The following is a 21,945-nucleotide window of genomic DNA, read 5'->3' as shown; positions in this document are numbered from 1 at the left end:
ACCTGTCAAAGCAATTACATGAGCTAGGGCTAGAGGTGCAAATAGTTCTTAACAAGGTAGAGCTTCTAAGTCCATGCACTAGAGAGTAACTAGTAGAGGACAAGTCAGGGCTTATGATTTGACACCTTAGGATGCTTAGATGTCTAATGCAGTGGTATCAAGTATTTTTTTTATTTGTGATGTTGAAGCTCATGTTTTATATGATCTTGGATCCAATCAGTCTTAATGTCTCCACATTTTGCATTAAAATTAGGTGTAGAGTGTACTTTGATGAAATTGAATTAGATTATGACTACTCTATTGAATGAGGTATTTATAGCTCAGTTTGATTATAAGTCTTGTGTAGTCGAAATCAAGGATAAGGAAACTCAATCCACCTTGGTACTACTTGATATGCTAGATTTTGATGTTATTTTGGGTATGGATCAACTATCTCCAATTTATACTTGTGTGAACTACCACCACAAGTCAGTGAGGTTTGACTACCTAGGAGAGCCATCTTTTAATATCCAAGGTATTACTCCAGTCGACATAGTTTCGCCATGATAGTGAAAAGGTTGTTGAGACGTGGATGCTTAGGATTCTTGGTTGTAATTAGAAAGACTTAGATGGAGGTTGGAAGTGTGGCCAAAATACCCATCGTTGGGGGAGTTTTTTAATGTATTTTCAGAAGAGTTACTAGGTTTACCCTTAGAGTGAGAGGCCAAGTTTTGCATAGACTTAGTGTAGGATATTAGGTCAATATCCATAGCATTATATCGTATGGTAGCAGTTGAGCTCAAGGAGCTCAAAGACTAGCTAGAGGATTTGTTGAATAAAGGTTTTATTATGTCACCATAGGATGCACCGGTATTATTTTTGAGGAAGAAAGATGGATCATTTAGACTATGCATCGATTTCCAATAGCTTAATAAGGTAATGATAAAGAACAAATATCCTCTTCCTTAAATTGATGACTTGTTTGACCAATTGTAAGGAGCTTACTGTGTCTCTAAGATTGATCTTCGTTTAAGTTACCATTAGCTCACGACTAGGCTGGAGAATGTGACTAAGAATGCATTCTGATGGTTATGAACTCTCTAATAGCCTCTATAGACATGATGAATCGGGTGTTCAAACTATAGTTGGACAACTTTGTGGTGGTGATCATTAATGATATTTTGGTGTACTCAAAGAGTAAAGAGGAACATGAGCAACATCTAAGGATTATGCTCCAAATGTTGAGAGATCACCAACTATATGCCAAGTTCTCCAAGTGTGAGTTTTGGCTTGATAATATTAGTTTCTTGGGCCATGTGGTTTCCAAGGATAGAGTTATGGTGGATCCAAAGAAGATAGAGGCCATAGGGAAATGGCCAAGGCCAACCTTAATGACTAAGATTTGTAGCTTTTTAGGGTTAGAAGGATATTATCGATAGTTCATTAAGGACTTTTGTAAGCTTATTGCACCTATTACTAGATTGACTCAAAAAAATGTGAAGTTCCATTAAACTGAGGCATATGAGGAGAGCTTTAGAAAGCTTAAGGCTTGTCTAACTTTAGCTCTAGTACTTAGCTTATCACAGGGTATGGGCAGATATGCAATTTATTATCCTGCCTCATATGTTGGGTTAGAGTGGGTGTTGACGCAACATGGCAAGGTGATAGCTTATGCCTTAAAACAGTTGGAAACACACGAGTAAGACTACCTTCCTCATGATCTAGATATGGCAACCATCATATTTGCATTGAAAATTTGGAGGCATTATCATTATGGAGAAACTTGTGAAATCTATACAGATCATAAGAGTCTTAAGTATATCTTTGAGTTGGGAGACCTCAACCTTAGGCAATGTCAATGGATGGAGTTGCTTATGATTATATTATCCTTTATCACCTTAGCAAAGTGAATGTAGTGGCAGATGCATTAAGCTAGAAGTTCATGGGGAGCTTAATCGATATATCAATTAATAGGAGAATTTTAATGAAAGGTATTCATGATCTTGGCAAATTGGGACTACATTTTTAAGTTAATGAGAACGATGCTTTAATAATGCATTTTTGAGTTAGATCGATGCTACTAGATCACATCAAGGAAGGTCAAGATAAAGATAAGTAGGTGACCAAGGCTACAGGTTACTTGAGGGAGGAAATGACATCACTTTGTAATGGACTCTGATGATTTACTCTTCTATGGAGTGAGAGTGTATGTGTCAAATATGGCTGGTCATAAGAGAGAGATTTTATAGGAGGCATATTTATTTGCCTGTGTTGTGCACCCGAAAACCACCAAGATTTACCATGACTTGAGAAAAGTATATTGTTGGGAAGGCTTGAAGAAAGATGCAGCCAAATTTGTGGCTGAGTGCCTAGTGAGCCAATAGGTTAAGGCAAAGCATAAGAGATTTGCAGGATTACTATAGCCTTTACCTGCACCCAAGTGAAAGTGATAGCACATCTTGATGGACTTCATGATGAGATTACTTTACACAAGTATATAATGCAATTCGATTTGAGTGATTATGGATAACTTGATTAAGTTTACACATGTTTAGTCTATGAAAACCACCTATGAAGTGGCACGGTATGGTAGATAATATATTAATGACATTGTGTAATCACATGGAATTCTTGTCACTATAGTCTTTGACAGAGGTACCTTGTTTACTAGCTGATTTTAAGGTAAATTTTAGAAGTCTTTGGGAACTAAGCTTAATTTAGCACAGCATTCCACCCTCAGATAAATGAATAGTCTGAAAGGACTATATAGACCTTTGAGGATATGCTACAAGCTTATGTTGTCGACTTTGAAGTCACTTGGATCAACACTTGCTTATGGTGGAATTTGCTTACAATAGTAGTTATCAAGCTCATATTGAGATGGCTCCTAATTAGGCTCAATACTGGTGGAAGTGGAGATTGACCATTGCATTGTTTGAGGTTGGTGAACGGAAGCTCTTTGGACCAAAAAAGTTTATAGATGCCACTGACAAGATACAAATGATTTGAAAGAGGATGTTGGCAGCTCAAAGTCAATAAAAGTCATACACCGACCATAGGCATAAAGCTTTGAACTTCAAGGTTGATGATCATGTGTTCTTGAATGTTTCGTCAATTAAGGGGATTTTGAGATTCAACAAAAAGGGCAAGTTGAGCCCTAGATATATTAGACCTTTTGAGATCCTAAAAAGAGTTGGTGTAGTAGTTTATAGATTGGCCCTATCTTCAAACCTTTCTAGCATTTTCCTAGTGTTTCATGTATCTGTACTTCATGAATACAACCTCTATCCATCTCACATGATCTTACATGAGGAGATTCAATTGGGAGATGAGTTGTCATATGAGAAGTTGCTAGTGGAGATCTTGGATAAACAAGTTAAGAGAATTCATTCCAAAAATATAGCCTTGCTGAAAATTCTTTGGCACAACCACTCTAAAACAAAGGTGACTTAGGAGGCTGAGGACGAGATATAGACGAAGTATCCACATTTGTTAGAATTAGAGGTTAGTTACTCTCTAATTGAAATTTGAGGATAAATTTTCTTAAAAGGGAGAGAATGTGAAACTCTAACCTTTACTTAAGGTTAGAAATGTAACTTAACTTGGTGAGCAATTGATTTAATATTTTTGGATAAGATTTTTGAGCAATTATAACTTAGAAAATGTATGTTTTGATAATCCAATGAGTCGAATTGAAAGGTGGGACTCAAAGAGGGTCAAAATGCTTTGTTTTAAACTTAAAACTGCATTTTGGACTAAAAGTATCAATACATTTTTTCGTGGTATCAATACTTGCAACCTAGAAATGCATTTGATGAATAAAGTAGCAATATTTGATGAATAATTATCAACACTTGTAAACCCAGAACATAAGTATCGATACCTCTATCATAGACTTGAAAAGAATAAGGGTAATATAAACTTTGTATTAAAATTTTAAAGCCTTAATACTCCGAATTTTCCCAGAATGGCAAAAACACTTTCTCTCACTAGTCTTAACCACTCTTTTCTCTCTTTTCTCTTTACTCTCTGTCATCAATTATAAGCATTTTCAAGTATTTGAAAACCATTCCTAGGCTCAAATTTTGATTCTAAAGATTTTTGGATGTAAGGTTTCCTCATTCTAAACATCTAAACTTGTGTTTTTGATTTTTAGAATTTATGGTACTAACAAATTTGTTTCTCTCTCTAAAACTTAAGTGTTTGGATTGACTTTGGTACTTTTAAGCTCACAAAGGTTAAGTTGCTTTAAACCTTAACTAGTTGAAGTTTATAGTAATAGTTAGGTTAGATGTAGTAACTTATAATTGGATTAAAGATTATGTGAAGAAGTTAGTGAAAGGGTTATTGGTTATTTTTGGTAGTTATGCCTAGAGAACAAGGTCTTAACAATAGATTAATCATGGATAAGTGTTGTTAGAGAAGTTGGTATTTTTGAAGAGGTTGAGCTTTCGTCGAAAGGTGCTAAAAGGATAGGCACACTTCAAATAAGTGGGTGAATATGACGTTTTTAATTATTTTGATATAATCAAGCATGCCTTGTCTATGATTCTACATTTAAACATATTTTCAATGAATCATGGATTATATTAAGGATTGTGATGTTGTATGATAAGTTTTAAACAAGTTTGATGAAAGCTATATATACTATGTAAATATGCCTATTATGTGTTTAGTTTTGTGCATGGGGCACATACTCTTTGAATGTTTCAATATCTCAAAATTTGAACCTTTTTTTTTTGTGAATTGACATGATAATTTATGTTGGAAAATTTGTGCTTAAAATGATTTTGGAATTGACCTTAGCATCGGGTCAAAGTTTTTGAAATGATAAACTAGGTTGATGACAATGGAAGAAATCTTGTTTCAACCCTTTGATTTTGTTGGTGATTGATTTCACCTTTTGTTTCTAAAATGAATTTTGTATAAACTCATATTCTAAAAATGTTTTAATGGAGCTTATTAAGTTAAGGACCTGTAGCTAGTGATAGTAGACATTACATATTGTGCATAATGATCTGTATACTTTAACGTCGGTGACTATATGTACCGGACCATTTAGATGTGACAACACCCTCTGTTATTTTCGAAAGTTGGTGGCTAAAATGCGTCAGACTATATATTGGTGCTACAACACAACTCCATATGATTCAGATGGTGAGTTTAATACCTTACCCTTTGTTATTGAAAGTTAATGACTTTATGTACAAGACTATACTTTTTGGTGTCCAGATAATGGGGATGAAACCCTATCCTTTGTCTATGTTAGTCCTTTTTAAGTTTGTGCTTCACAATTGCTTTGTTATTTGAATTTTAGATTGAAAGAATTAGATATGCATTAATTTTGAAACTTGAAACCTTGATCATGATTGATCTAGTTACTAGTTTTAGGAACACCTATTTGAATTTGATACTTACTTTGTTATTTGTACTTGAACTCTTAGAAATTGAAATGAAATGATTATGGACTTATTTAGAACTTCAAATTTTAGATTTTTGGCTAAAAATTGGATTTTGGAAGAAAGTATCGATACCCCAAGAGAAAGTATCAATACTTATTCTTAAAAAATTCTTAAAATTTCATTTTGCTTGAAAAGTATCGATATTTTTTAGGAATATCAATCCTTGTAACTTCGAAGACATTCTGTGCTAAAAGTATCAATACTTAGGGCATAAATATCGATACCTTGAGTCCAAGAAGCCTTGGGTACCGTTCTATTTGAAAGGTATCGATACTCTAAAAGGAAGTATTGATACTTAAGGCTTATTTGTGATCTTCTCACACTCTTAAAAGGATTTTAAGATACATTTGACTTTGATAATTCCAAATATGATTTCTAAGGATTTTGTCTGTATTTGGAACACTCTGAATTGACTTGATTACACATGAGAAACGAAACATAAAAAGATTTGAAATCTACTTTTTTACATTTTTTTATGAAGAGTGTAGTTTCTTAAAACACTCTTCTGCTTAGCTTATTCCCCATCCCATACTTGCTCACGGACTCTTTGTGACTCACATATTAGTTTTCCTCATTTTTTTTCTATTCAATAGATTGCTTGGCCCACTGTCCTTGAGGGGGAAGCTACCTTTATTGTTTTTGGTAAGTGATTGATAAGGCATCTAGTAGATGTCAATCCTTCAACTTTGAGTTGTACGCTGCTAGTCTTGTTTACCTATTTATGGATTTGGACTTTATTTACATTTCGTAATAAATGTTTATATTTTGGTTTTGCCTCAAGAAGACTTATACTCTGATGTTTGACAAATGTTTCTGTTTTCGCATATTAATCACAAGATAATGCATATGGATATTTTTTGAAAATGGTTATATATGAATACATGGTGATGCATCCCATAGTTTTTTCCTATTTGGTTATCTGATATTGTCTATAGTTCTAAGGATTTCTTGGGTCAAGTGGGACCTCCCCATTAGACCCTTGAGCCGATCATGGCCCTCGAGTTTGTGTTATGACAAAAACTATCATGCCTCTTAATGAACCCATAATAGTAATAAAATAAGTTGAAGTGCTTGTTATAGGGGCCCTTCTTATGCATTTAACATATATTAATGGAAATGGTGCCTTTTTTAGAAGCTCAAAGGCTTGGTTGTTATTGCACTCATGAAAAGGATATATGACACTTGGCCAAGAATATATAGTTCCGATGAATGATAAACTACTTGTTGATGAGTTTTGAAGTCATATGTGTGATTAGTACAAAACTAATCATGTAAAATTGTTTTGTTCAGAGATTTAAAGTCAACCATGTAATTTTGATTAGCTTGACAACACTCTACACTACGGTGGAGGTTTTAAATTGAAAAGATACTTTCATTTATGCATAAGATTTTGAAATTATCAAATTTTGTTATATTTTTTTGGAATATTTTCAAAATAATATAAAGGAAAGGTAATATTAATTGATTAATTTGATAAGTTAATCAATTAAGTAGCATGATTAGTCGACTAATGTATATGTAATGAAATCAATTAATGTGAAAAAAAGGACAAAATTAAAAACTCTAGGCACGTTTAATCTATTAATGTTCCATATTTATTAACAAAATTTGAAACTCAAATGTAAAATCTTGCTTCTAAAGTGAGTAATAACTTGACTAACTTCAGCTATGTATTGACTAAAGAAGAAAATTCAAATATGAAATTTGCTTAAAGAGTAAGTTAGTCAACTAACTTTAGCAATCTATCGACTAACAAGACCAAATATGAATTTCAAGACTTTAACTATTGGTTTCTCTTTCCAAGTGATTCCAAGGGTCATCTTTCTTTCAAAAATGAGTGCCAAAGGCATTTGTGGAAACTCAAAAGACATATTCAAATGGTAAAATTTGATATTCAAATTGTTGATTAAGTAACTTCTCATTTTGATATGTGTTTATTAGGAAAAATCTCTATAAATAACCAAGTTAGAGAACTTTTTAAGACACAACAAAAACTAGAAAACATTCCTTACTATCTTATCTTATATATCATGATTTTAACATACACACCTCTTTCAAAGCTTAACGTGTAGCTTTGTCATTTTGGAGTTTTTTAGGGGCACTTTTGAGTTTTCTTAGTAACTAATGGGTGGCGTAGGATTTTCTTACATCTTGAGGGTGTTCATGACTTTTCCTTTACAATGTCGAGGTTGTTTTTGCCTTTTATCTTAAAATGGGAAGGTATTTTAGGCTTTCACTCCTCTTTTTCCTTCTTTTTTTTTCTTTTTCCTTTTTTTTTTCTTTTCTCTCTCATCAAATACTTAGGGTTTTTTTCCCTTCTTTTTGTTTCTACTTTTAAGTACCTCTTAGTAAAGACGTTTCTTCATGCAAGGCCTTTCTTAGCTAGATTCGTGCTCTTGCTCCTCAACCTTCAAGGCATTGGCAGTCATTTCCATCTATTGTTTATCTTTAATTAAGGCGCGTATGGCTTTTTTTCCCTTATTTTCATATTTGTTTTTGGGTTTTCCTTACTATTAAGCTCCTTCTCTCTTTTTCTCTTTACTAATGCCACATCTTCAATGCCTTGTGCTAATGGCACTCATTTTCTTTCTTTGCTAATAGTTGTGCTTCTCTTTGGCTAATGGCTCTCTTTTCTACCATGTCTTTTTTGGTAGCTTTTGCAAAGGTTTTCTCTCCTTGATGATAAGTGTTTCTCTTTTTTCTAGTATTTCTCTTTCCCAAGTTTTTGTAAAGGTGGCACGGACTTTGTGTTTGACAGTTGGTTTTACTTCTTTGGTATATATTAGTTTTCCATGAATGAAGCTTTGATTTCTATTCTTTAATCCATGCATACAAAATAATGTGAATGTAGAACCCTAGAAACTTAGGATGGGTTGCTTACTTCTAGTGAAAGTGGTAATGGGTTGGGCTCCGTTTTAGATGTTGGACTTCCCAAAAAATGGTGATGTTATTAGAGGGAATAAGTTAGGCATGCATGCAAAACACGATAGTGCCATTGTTCACAAGGACAATTGAATATGGAACTTGTCGAATTATCTTTTGTTAATGAATTATGATAAAATAAAGTTTTTATTTTTTTTATTGCTGTGGTTTTGAATTTGTGTTGTTTATTAGATGGTTGCCAAATAATAAGGATGGAACAGATGAGGGTAGTGGTTTGTTTATGAAAGTTAATTGTTTTCTTTGAAGTTGAGTATTTGCATTTTGATTATAAATGCTTTGATATGTTAAGTTTAAGAAATTAATTAGCTTTACAAGTTTTTGTTGTTGTTTAAGTAATGATTATGTCACTATTGAGATGAACAATTTAATATTAAACTCGTCTAATTGTCTTCCTTCAATTAAGGCTGTTCGAATAAAGCATTTATTTTTTACTTTTGATTGTTGTGGTTTTGGATTTGTGTCTTCATTGGTTGATTAAAAAATAATGAAAATGGAGTGGATGATGGTAGTGGTTCATTTGCTATTTACTATGCTGTTTGATATTCACTTGGTTATGTGATTCTATCCCATGTTAGAGACCATTTATGGCTTCATGGGATGAATGGATTTGTACAAGAAATGTTTACTTTGGTGAAAGTGAATTGTTTTCTTTCAAGTTGATTTCTTGCATTGTGATTATAAATGGTTTGCTATGTTACGTTTGTGAAATCACTCAGAATGATTGTGTAACACTCCCGATTTTTGACATTAAACATGTATGGGAACCAATCCAAATGATGGGCTAATTTGGAACATGTGGATATGAAAATTGGCTTGTTGTAAGTCCTTGATGATGTGTGTGTACACGTTTGGCACCTAAATGATGTAGTGCATATGTTTGGCACTTGGATAACTAAGCATAATGCTTAGATTGTAATGTGAATGTACAAATTATGTACAAAAGTATGGTAGATTAAGAGGATTATTAGGATGAGAATGAAATAAGAACTTAAAAGAATGAATTTGAGAAGATAAACATATGAAGAATTGAAGTTTAAGTATGGTCTATCGATAAATATTCATGGTCTATCGATAGATAAAAGTTAGAATCTAAAGATAGCAAGGATTGAAGAATACCTGTCGATATAGACTCTTGGTAACTATCTATAAATGTCCACCTAGGAGTAAAATGAAGGCAGCCAAAGGATATCTATCGATAGATGACCTCTTGAGAATGACTTTTAAACAACAAGGGTATGCTCTATCGATAGATCTACGGAGACTATAAATAGATTTCCATGTAAAAGCAATGGAAAAGTGTCTAGTGCACCATCTATCAATAAACTCAAAAAATCAATTGATAGATGGAGGCCAATTGTGGGGAAACTCTGAGGGATCTATCAATATCTACATGTCATTTATCGATAGATGCGTGAAAACTTGCAAAAATAAAATGCTTTGGGTAGTCCACCAATTTAGAAAGTAAAGCCAAACACTCTCCCTCTCTACCCCTTTCGAAACCTAACACTCCCAAGTAGAATTTAAAGGCCATCTGAAGGAGATTTGAGCCTAGAAAACCAATCTAGAAGTAAGATTAAAGTTTTCACCAATTGGTTTTCAATTTAAACAATTAAATAATTAGAAATCCTATGTTTCAGATTTAGAGGAAGTTAAAGCTGGTAGGTTACTGGAGATTAGGATTAAAGTAAGCCAAATCAGCAACTAAGGTAAGATTTAAACCCCCTTATGAAGGAACTATACAGATTTAAATTGTTGGTGTAGAATTATGGTATTTTGGAAGCTGGAATTAATTTGAAAGCCAGGATTTGGGTTAGAGATAGTGAATAATTGTGTGAATAATGATGAATGTATAATTGTAGAATGGTAGACTTCAAATGGGAGTGAGAATTCTGCCCATTTGTTGAGTGGTGAGATTGATTGAGTTGGAGTTAAGGCATGAGTGAGCAGCAAGCATAAAATTGAGTTGCGAGAGTACCTGATTGTCGAGGTGAATCGGGCTTTATGGTTAAATACATGTGGATGCATCAGGCATAATGTTATGCACTACCATGGTACATTGATTCATTATTTTAGGCCTAGATCAGTGTGCCTAGGCTAGTATATTGATTATACATGTCGAGAAAATATGAATATATATGCCCTGTTATTAAGAAGCATGAGCTGATAAATAATTAGATGTATTTGTACCTAGATGAGTATGCCTAGGTCAAAATATTTATATTGTGCGATGATATTTACATATGTTGTGTTGTAAGCCACGATGTGGCATTTTGATTAAATATGAAGGTATGATGAATGCTTCATGAGAAAATTATATGTGACATGCATATGTCAACAATGGAACGAGAACCAAATTTAACGATGTGTAAGTTAGGACTGATGAGTCATAGAGCCATCAATGACCATGACTAATTATGTTTTGTCTGATGGATGAATTTCGGATGTTCATGTGAATTTGAGGATTGAGTGCTTGAAGGGATGGTGGTAAGCAAGGGTAGCGATTGTAGTCTTGCTTGTAATTTTTGCCTATAAAGTTGTGTTATCATCCATTGGGAGATTACATTGGGAGATTACTCTGGATGATAATTATATTGTGATGCCACTAATCGAGACTACTCCAAGTGATGAGCATGTTTACGATACCATCTGTTGGGAGATTACTCTAGATGATGATTATGTTGATGATACCATCTGTCGGTAGATTATTCTGGATGATGATTTAGTTTTTCACCAGTCGCTATCATATTGTGTGTGAATTGGTTCCGTTGGCTTACTACTGGATGAGATTTGATAGTGCCTAGGAAAAAGCACTCACAATTGGTGGAATTGATTGATAATGGCTTATTGTAAGCCTAGGATTTAATGTTTGGTTGGAGACATAGAGTTGGTTTATTATCGAATACGAGTGTGTTGTTTGAGACAAGATCACGACAAGGGAAAATTAATGTGATGTGCATACAGGATATTAGAATAATCCTTGCACTTTCACCTTTGGAAATGTTTGATGAATAGCCATGTAGGCTTTATATAATAAATGTGTCTCCCTTACTGTTATAATATGTGTTATAATATGCTACATTTAGCATCCCCATGTCACTAAGTATTAGATGACTCACATCGTTTGTGTACCATGTGCAGATAAGTGACGCCACAGATTTCTACGTGGCTTAGCATTGTCGTTGGATGGACGAGATTTAGGCATCCAATAGGTACTTTCCCAAAGTGTCCACTCCATTAAGTCCAAGTCATGAAATGCTTCTGCATTCTGATTGTAAAATTTAGAAAGTTTGTATTTTAGATATTATAGGCACTGAGTGCGATGCGTTGTTGAGTTAAGGGTTGCATGGACGAAACCCGATTGACAACCAATGTATGACTTATGGATATTGTGTATTTGATATATGTATCGCCAAAGGGCATTAAGATACAAATAAGCTCATGTTGTTTTTGATACCACGGATTGAATATTGAATAGGCGAATCTTAAGGCTTTCTCAAGTCTTGCGAGCATTGCTTGCCAGGCTTGTGCATGCCAGTCACGGTTGCCCGATTTGGGTCATGACAGATGAAAAACATATTGTATGTGAAAAACATATTCAAAATGGCAAGTACATTATAAGTTGATTGAATTTGATTTTCATTGTATTAAAACATGTTTTTTCATGTTGACTCAAAGTAGGTGTACCTTTATTTGGAGTGGATTTTTTCAGTGTTACTAATTCATCTATTTTAGCAAGTGTTTTTAGACTATTTGGCTCACAACTTTTGGTTCTGCCTATTAATGAACTTCATTGATTTATCATTATGATTTGTGTATTGTCAATGGTATTGTTGGGTATTCACTACGGGATTATGGCTTTTGGACATAGCAACCTACGTAGGTAGGACTTTAGATTTTCTCCTTGAAATGAATCGAATTTGTTGGTTTTTCCTTAGGGGCATTATTTGAATTTTTTTTTGAAAATTTTTATTTGAATTTTATTTTCTGATTTGCTCTTATCTTCCCATTGAGTTTTATGTAGTTTTATGAAATCTTCTTTTCCATCTTTTCATGTATTGAATTTGTTATTCACTACTATAGAATTTCATCTTATCTTATCTTATCTTATGTCATCTTAACTTATCACCCCCGTTTTAGAGCTTGACACATGATTTTGTCATTTTTGAGTTTATCAAGTGTAGTTTGGAGTTTATAGTCAACTCATATATGTTGATGGTATTTCCTTTGCATGTGTGCTTTCAGGTTTAGTCTTCTTTGTGCATCATGATGCTTAATGATGTTTATCGTTGATTACTGATATATAATTTCAGCTTTTTTGTCTTTACATATTGTTATAGATGACTCTTATATAATGATTTTAACATGCACACCCCCTTGAAGCTTAACACATGAGTTTGTCATTTTTGAGTTTGCCAAAGGTATTTTTAAGTTTTTAGGGAACTCATATATGATGATGGTATTTCTTTTTCATGTTTGCTTTCAGTTTTTAGTCTTCTTTGTGCATCATGAGGCTAATGGTGTTCATCATTGATGACATATATGTGTTTAGCTTTTTTGTATTTACGAATTCTTCAATCAAGGTATCCACTAAAGGAAAAACGAATTCTTCAGTTTTTAGTAGACTTGGACATTTGTACAGGGGCAGAGGGTAATGCAAACCCTAAAATTTTTTAAAAAATTATTCTATATATATATATATATATATTATATATTATATATATAGTTTAATTAAAGCANTATATATATATATATATATTATATATATATATATAGCCCCTTCAAAATTTTTGGAATTTTTATTTGCTATATAATTTTTAATGGTCCTTTTCAAAATTTGAGAAATTTTTTATTTATTATATTTTTTAAGGACTTGTTCAAAATAATTTTTTTAATATTAATGCAAATAATAAAATAATAAAATGGCATCACAAACTTTACTTAACTTTTTCCTAATTTAAGTTTTTTCACACCTCTTTCTCCCTCTTTCATTTTCTTTTTCTCTTTTCTTTTGTGTTTTTATTTTTACTTTAATCTTTTCTTTGTAACTCACCATTAAAACAGACTTCATTTCTTAAAAGAGATTTATGAGCTTTTGAACTTGAACAAGGAATGACGGGGACCACTCATCACCATTGTGTGAAATTAAGTGAAGGTAATTTTTTTAATCTTTCTATTTATATTATTTAACTATTTATATATTTAATCATTGTGTGAAATCATGTATATCGTTTTTAACTATTTATATTTTATATGTTATAATTTGATATTTAGTACTTTAAGTTTAAATAGAAATAAAATAAGAATATTAGATGTTGGCCACACATTAATTAGGATGTGGTCTTAGGGTTTTTTATGTTAATGGTCTCATGTGTTGCCTTTTTTTTTTGTTGGGTGTTTTTGTTCAATTTGAGCAACTTTCAAGTTTTTCGAGTGGCTTTTTCTGTGTAATTGTATAAGTTTTCACACTCATATCGAGTTTAGAAATCTTTGGTTAATCAGAGGTTCAATAAAAACACTTTTTTTTTAAAAAAAAAATTTCAGGTTTGATTAAAGTATGAATAAGTTAAAAACAACTGACAAATTCTTTAAAAGAAAATATGCAAATCATCCAAATAATTTTCCTACACTTGAGCCATCAAGCCTTAATGCTTCACATCATAAACAAGAGCAATATGAATCAAAACATACTAGGCTTAATCTTGAAGAAATAGATGCTTTTCAAATATAATCCGATCCTTATAAAACTATTGTAAGTCTTTTTTTTCTAATTTCTTTTGATTTACATATTATATAAAATTATTATCTATTATGAATCTTTTAATTATTCTTTAAATTCAACGTATTAGTTTTCAAAATTTTTAACCCACATACATATTTCATCTTTGACCCTCTCAACAAAAGTTGGCTAGCTCTGTCCCTGCGTTTGTAGAATCTCATGCATGATGTAATCTAAAACCAATGGTTCTGCAGATGATTACGTGAAGTACTGAAAATGTTCACTTTTTTCTTTTTAATTTTTTAGCATAACATCGTTAATTTTGTTGGGAATTTTTTATTAGATTCATAATTCAGCAACTTAGAGGATGCAAGTGCTTTTGATGGATTACTCATCAATTTATGCATAATGGAAATGCTACTTGCTATTGATTATTCATTATTATGAATGTTTTAATTTTTTGCTTTACATCACTTGTTACAATTCTCCATGCGTTGATCTGCTCTCATCACAAGAATAATTTTTCCGTTCTTTTCTTCAAAATTATGATTGCATACAAGTAATTAATGTTCTATGTTTTGTTTGATGTTCATTTTTTTTCTTAATCAATGCTATTGTTTATTAATCTTTTTATCCACTGTATTCCATGAATTTATTATTTCTCTTTGATTTTTTAATATAAACAGCTTTATTAAATATTTGCATTTCATTATCTAACTTTTAATCTTTTGCTTTTTTTTTTCACTTTGCTTTTTCTTTGATTCCATGTAGTTACTTTTTTCATGATCCAAACTTAAGGTTCATGAGTAGCGTGAGGACTTAATGGGTAAGCTCACTTAATCCAAGCAAGTCTCAAATAATTATTTCTATGAACAAATAATTAAAAGAGAATCAAACTTATGTGCATGAAACCATTTCATCTATATATATATTGAGATCAATAAAGTACTTTCTCGTCCAACGAGTAGACTTTGTTGGTGCAAATGGGGTTTAGATAGAATTTAAGAATTGGCAAAATTGAATTCAAGGCAAGCCTTCCAATAAACGCTATCTTTAAAACTTATTTCGCCCCCACCACTAGGTATGCAAAGGGGAATAATGCGAATAGCCTTAGAAGAGCATGCTTGCTCAATAAACAAACATATGTCATACCCCAACCACATGACTAGTACTCACTCCCTACATGCCAGGAGACCAACCTCTGCATAATGACTAATGCAACAGCCGCTAAGTGCAAATTACATACCTATTACTTACAAAGCAATAGGGTAATTACACTCATCACTCATAATCAAATTCGTAATCTGTGAAGCTAAAACATTTAAGGTTCTTGTTCCCCATGCGCAAAACTACATATAACATATATGCATTTACGTAGCTTAATCACATAGAAATCCACATCTAAACCATGAAATAAAAAATTATTTATTTTTCATCAAACCCATGCTCGTACCAAATTCTAAGAATTCATATTGGTCATCAAACGCGCTTGCTTTTATAATTATCAAAATAAATTTTTAAAATGCCAGGACCACTCACGAGCTCGACAAATGCCACTCATCCAACTATTCTGACAAACACCAATTGGTTTGTAATCAAGTATTGAACTTTCAATTGTACTTAAAAGGTTTATCCAATATCAACAACTCCTTATTTTTCTATGAATCTCGAAATATTCATTTTCATTTAAATAGTCTTAATAATCTTTACCTAATTCTCTAAAATAGAACCTAAATCTTTGTTCTAACCATATATAAACAATGTAAACAATCTAATAGTAATCTTTCCTTAGTGAGCTTGTGGTATCCAAAATCAACCAAAACCTAAAGTTTTAGAGAGAGAAACGGGTTTTCAACAAATTATTGAATTTAAGAATGAAAACCAAGTGATTAGATGTTTAGGATGTTAAAATCTTACCTCTAAGAGACTTGAAAACAAAAATCTGAGGTTGTTTGGTGAGGAAATAGGTTTGAAAGATTAAAGAGAGAGTAGAGAGAGAACGAGTGCTCAAAAGAAAGAAAATGAGAGGTAAACGATTGGGGTCGAGTGTTTCGGGTTAGGTTACAAAAAAGGAAGTTTTCCCTTGTAAAGTGACTCTTCAACCTTTTAAAAATATTTTATTTTTGCATAGCATAACAAAAGTATCGATACTTGGGGTGTACATATTGATATTTTCGAAGCAAAAAGGTTTTTCTTAAAGGCTTTAGGTCAAAGCATTAATCCTTGTGAGATAAGTTTCGATACTTTTTCTAAGAATTTCATTATGATGAACATGTATTGATACTTCATTAGTAGGTATCGATACTTTCTTAACATAAAGCTATTTTTCTTCCAAAACCAACTCATTTTGGTGTTATAGCTTCTCTCCTTTCATATGAGCTTCTTAGTTAACAAAATATAGGTTTCCCATAATATAAAGCCTCCACCTTTTAGTTTGAAAACACTTTTCAAAAGCTCAGCAAGCTAATTTACACTAATGTTCTCTCAATAGAAATCAAGGGTTTCACAACTTTATACAATTCTTCATCACTGGGTTATTCAAGAAAGGGAGATGAAGGATCATCTGTTTGGCCAACTATTTAGTACACTACTCCTTATAGGTAATTAATATTAAAATTCAGACAAACCTTATTTGTATATATGATAATCGCAATATTTTTTCTTTATTAATGCTTACATATCTTTGGTTTTACATATTTGTACATATTTAATTCTGTTGTTATTTTCACAAGTTTGACATGTTTTGTTTCTTGCTATTCAAACTATAGTTCGGCTCATGTTTCTTTCAATTCATTTTGTTTTCTCCATAATAGTTTATGCACTATAGTTTTATGTTGTTCATTGATATTATATTGGATTATGGATATGTTTAACATTACATTGATTTGTTATTTTTCTATATGTGCTTCATTTAGAACAAAGGTGATTACTTTTAAGTTGATTTTCTTTAACAATTTTGAAATAACTATACCATCAAATCCATCAATCTTTTTTGAAAGGCATTCTCATGGTATAAATAATTTGGAACCAGTTATAAAAGAAAAAAAATCGGGTGGCTAAGTTAGCCTTCCTTTACACCTTCAAACACAAATGTCTCTACTTACCCTTACCAGGGAATATTGGGGGGAGAATACACAAAATAGCCATCAACCTATACAAGTGATGCCCATACATAATCATGTACATTTGCCCTTCACCCACCAAGCAAGTCGTATCTTAATACGATCAAATACATTAGTCACTCCACATTTTTCCTTTGAACAGAACATCCTTCCTAGAAAGCCATATTGACTATGCAATGGCATAAAAGGCCATCCTCCACACTTTGCCATTCCCTAGGCCACCACTCATTTCATTCCATGATTGAAAACAAATAAAAGGGTCATTGTGCATAACCTATTTAATGTTCCAACAGTCATAACATCGATACCATAGCTTCCATGTTTCAAGACAAGTGAAAAATAAATGACTTAAAGGTTTAATACCTACTTTGCACAACAAGCATAATGTCGCATCTTGGCCAATGATGCCCCTATAGGTAAGCTTTTATCTCACAGCAAGTCTTCCTTTCATTACTTGCCAACAAAATGCCTCTACTTTATGGGTGCCAATCCTTCCCATATTTGATTCCACACATCGAATTTTGAATGATTTTGCATTATAACAGCTCAAAAGAAAGACTTGGTGTTGTACTTCCACACAATTTTATCTTTGAACTCTCTGCTCAGCACTTGATTCATCAACAGCAAAATGAATTCCAGCCATTGCTACTCTCGCCAACCTAGTACATTCCTCCTTAAATCAATATTCCAAACCCATTGCTCTTGCTCCAATTTCCCAAACTCCTTAATGATGCCATTTTTGTTGGTTGCCAAGGTATAAATCCTTAGAAATCATACATTAAGAATAACTTCTAGGATCCATTGCTTTTTCAAAAAATTAATCCACTTCTCATTTCCAACCATCAAGCCTATGCCCTCTTATGTGATTCTTGCCATATCAAAGCTTTCCAGGCCTTCAATGAGTGGTTTCATACTATTTTTCCAAATATTAAAAATTTTCCTCAAGTAGCTATTTGTCACGACCCGGAACTCCCAATCGAGCCCATGACAACCGCCGCCGAAGCCTCGACAGATATTCTTCTCTCGAATGCCCTTCGAGACCTCGTAAGGTTTTCGTACCAGTTTTTCCATTTCTCTCTCTTTTTTTCTTTTCTTTTTTTTTTAAAATAAAATAAAATAAATAAAAATATTAATTAAAATAATTTATTTTAATGTAAAACAATATATATATATAATTTCGAAACATCAAAAATTAATTTTTTGCACATAAAAAACAAAATAAATTTATACATACTGTAATATAGAAAATTGGAGTATGTAATTTAAATTACAATGACACGTGAGCCCCCAAATAACTGAGAAGGTTTAAGTCTATAAACTTGCTTTCTAGGATGCAACTCCGAATTTTACTTCTCGATGCAATTGACAGTCTACTGCCTATTATGAGCCTGAAAAATGTATAGAAAGAAAGGGTGAGATTATAAAATCTCAGTGAGTAGACAAACATCATCAAAATAATCTAAAGCCGAGTAATAGGAGACAATTAAAATAATTCATCCCAACCCATATAAATAATTGGATTTCATCTAATTACTCAACATGGCTTATGCACTTTTCAAAAACTTGGCCCTTGCCAAAAATCAATTCTCGAGGATACCTCACGAAAACATCTTACCGAGACTGCCAAGGCTGTTTATTGTCACACACACAAACACATTTCACCTCTGACAACACAGCCGTTCCTTGGCGTTGGCTGAGTCCCACTTTCACGTGGTGGCCAGCGTGAAGTGTACTCAAATCCTACCTCGGGAGTTATCCTACGCGCCTCTCCAATCGAGGTAAGCTCAATAATTGGGAACCGTGCCCCTCTAATTAGGCTGGCCCACGGAACCCCCGTCACTGCAGTGCCCACTTTATAATCCACCAACCAATAAAATCACAATAGTATGACATGGCTCACTTAACACATTCAAGGCAAATCAAAGCAGTTCACATATTCTTTAAATCATAAAAATAACCAGTCATACCCACATTTATCATAAGCCATTTAATGTAAAATCATGGATAAACAACACAATCATAGTATAGGTCTCCAATTACTCTATTTTTGAAATCATTATTAAATTTTCAAAAATTTTATAAAATTATTTTATAAAATCCCATTTTCCCATAAAACACAATAATTTTCCAATTAAACCATTTTTCCATAAAATCACACAATTAAATAAATCTACTCTAGATAATTAAGACGATAGTAAGTTTACTCACTGTACTAGGAGTAGATATACTCCTATTCTCGGTCCTCGGGTGTAGTCTTTTACCCGTATCAAATAGCTCACCACCTATCCACAATACATGACACAAAAAATTCAATAATTTGTGTCAAATCAATATATATTATTTCAGGCTCTTATCCATGCGTATGCACTAGATAGGGTGTGAAATGTTTGGACAATCGCTTAATCACAGTGTCCGACCTAACTCGCCTATACACGGTGTAAATTTCTAAAATCTCCAATTCAACTCCAATTCCATCCATTTCAATTTCAATTATCCAATTATATCCACAATACCTCAATGACTGTGAATGTGGTCCAATTTATCAGTTCGGATCACAAATTACGCTTTTACCCCTAGTGGGTAAAAATTTTAATTTTTTTGCACCAAAAATTCCCATTTAATTTCCAACCTCATAATTCATCATTTTTCCATCTAATTCTCTTAAAATAAAGTCAACCTCATCCTCACACACCATTGGCTAGATTCGGCCTAGAGAAATTCATGGAGAAAATGAATATTTTTCTTGTTGTTTTACTCATAAACATGCTAAACTAACACTAAACACTAACATAGTTCAAAATCAAATTAATCTAACAACTTTCTCTCTCTAAACCCATATGATCAGATTTGAATCCATCATCAAAACACATAATTTAACCATGGAAAATAAGGAGAAATGCATGGAAATGATAAATCTTAAGCTAAGCTTGAAAAATCATACCTTTAAACACTTGATTCCTTGAAAAATCACACTTTTTCTTTGAATTTTCTCACTCTAGGGTTTGTTCTTATTTCTCTCTCTCTCCTGCTGGTTTTGGCTGACCCTCCCAATGAAGAATTCTGGAATTTTCAAGCCTTTTAATAGGCTTAATAAAATATTATTATTTTATTTACCTTTTGAATATTTTATTATTTTATTTTTTTCTAGCCATCTTTTTGACTTTCTTTTTCTACCACTCAATCCTCTTCACTTATCCATGTCTTCTATGAAATTTCTAGACTTTTCCAAATTTTTGGTGGGGTAAATTTTTAAAAATTACACTTTTACCCCAGTAAAGTGAAAAATTACATTTTTGCCCCAAAAACTAAAAAATTTCCATAGATATATTTTCATCCCTTATACTCATACCATTCTCCAATTTGTCAAATTGATCTAAATTCTCTCAAAATCTCAAAATTTATCCGTGAGTGGAAAAATTACGATTTTGCCCCTAGATAGTGAAAATTTCGGTTTGACTCCAATTGATCCTCAAACTCCGATTAACATTTTGAGTCATCCCTGAACTGTGAAACTCTTAATTTCACCTTAAAAATCCTATTTGAACTAGTTCGAGGCTTATTCGACTTAATGGTACCATTAGGAGCAATATCGTCTTTTAACAACTTCTCGAACTTCCTAAATATACAAACATTCTATCGAGCATGTAAATGACGTAATAATTATTTTACAAAGCAGGGTTTGACACTATTAATCGGCAAAATCATTTTCGAGTCATCCTTCATTTTCTCATCCACAACCTCTCTCCATAAACTACCTTCTTCATTACTATATCACTAAAGCCATTTATTTAATAGAGCATTATTTTTCACATTAAGGTCCACTAAGCCAATTCCACCCATAGTTCTATACAAGCAAACTGAATCCCAATTAACATAATGAATTCTTTCCTCTTTATCGTGCCTCCCCATAAAAATCATCGCTGAAGTTTGTCAAGCATTTCCTTAATCCCTATTAGCATTGTAAACATCAACATAAAAAACATTGGTAAGCAATTGAGGACAGAACATAGTAAAGTAATTTTACCTCCCAACGACAAAGATTGAGCTTTCCAAGTAGACAATCTTGTTTCAAATTTATCAACCACAAGTTTCCACAATCTTATTGAATTCATCACAACACCCAATAGTAGTCCTAAGTAGGTAATAGGCAATTTACCAACCTTTCTTGCAATTCTTCCAGCCCACTCCTCAACAATATCTTGATGAATAACAATCCCAAACAAACAGCTCTTATGGAAGTTAACCTTAAGTCCAGAAGCAGCCTAAAAACATCTAAGAACATGTTTAGTATTAATTAAGCTATTGATATCAAGGCATAGGATTATTGTATCATCCACAAATTGGAGATGCAAGATTGTCACTTGATTTCTACCCACTTCAACTGCTTGACATAACCCCAAACTAAAATCTTTACTTATCATAATGCTAAATGCTTTAGCAACGCAGTTAAAAAGAAATGGTGATTACTAGTAGCCATGGTGAAGGTTTTGTCTCATTGAAAACCGGTTTGATGGGGAATCATTGACTAAAGCTGACATGGAGGTAGTAACAAGGCATGTTTTGACCCACTTTCTTTATCGAACTCTTAACCCCATTTTTCCCAGAACAAGATCCAAAAACTCCTATTTGATGCTATCGTATGCATTTTCGAAATCAACCTTCAACAATAGTTCTCCATTCCCCTCTTTTTTCAGATAATCAATAACCTCATTAGCGATGAGGT

The 21,945-nt window shown here is 32.7% G+C and overlaps 1 long non-coding RNA gene across 1 annotated transcript; it reads right to left on the bottom strand.

Annotated features, from left to right (window-relative positions):
- LOC108663477 lies at positions 18,569 to 20,205 on the bottom strand. Its single transcript, XR_001929537.1, has 3 exons — positions 20,164 to 20,205; positions 19,431 to 19,504; positions 18,569 to 18,610 (listed from the first exon to the last, which is right to left on the bottom strand). It is a non-coding gene; the product is annotated as an uncharacterized LOC108663477 (long non-coding RNA).

This window comes from Theobroma cacao, chromosome 9 (assembly GCF_000208745.1).
Source record: "Theobroma cacao cultivar B97-61/B2 chromosome 9, Criollo_cocoa_genome_V2, whole genome shotgun sequence".
In the NCBI taxonomy this organism is placed as follows: Eukaryota; Viridiplantae; Streptophyta; class Magnoliopsida; order Malvales; family Malvaceae; genus Theobroma; species Theobroma cacao.
Note: the sequence above shows the minus strand (reverse complement) of the source record. Positions and strands in the feature narration are given on the sequence as shown.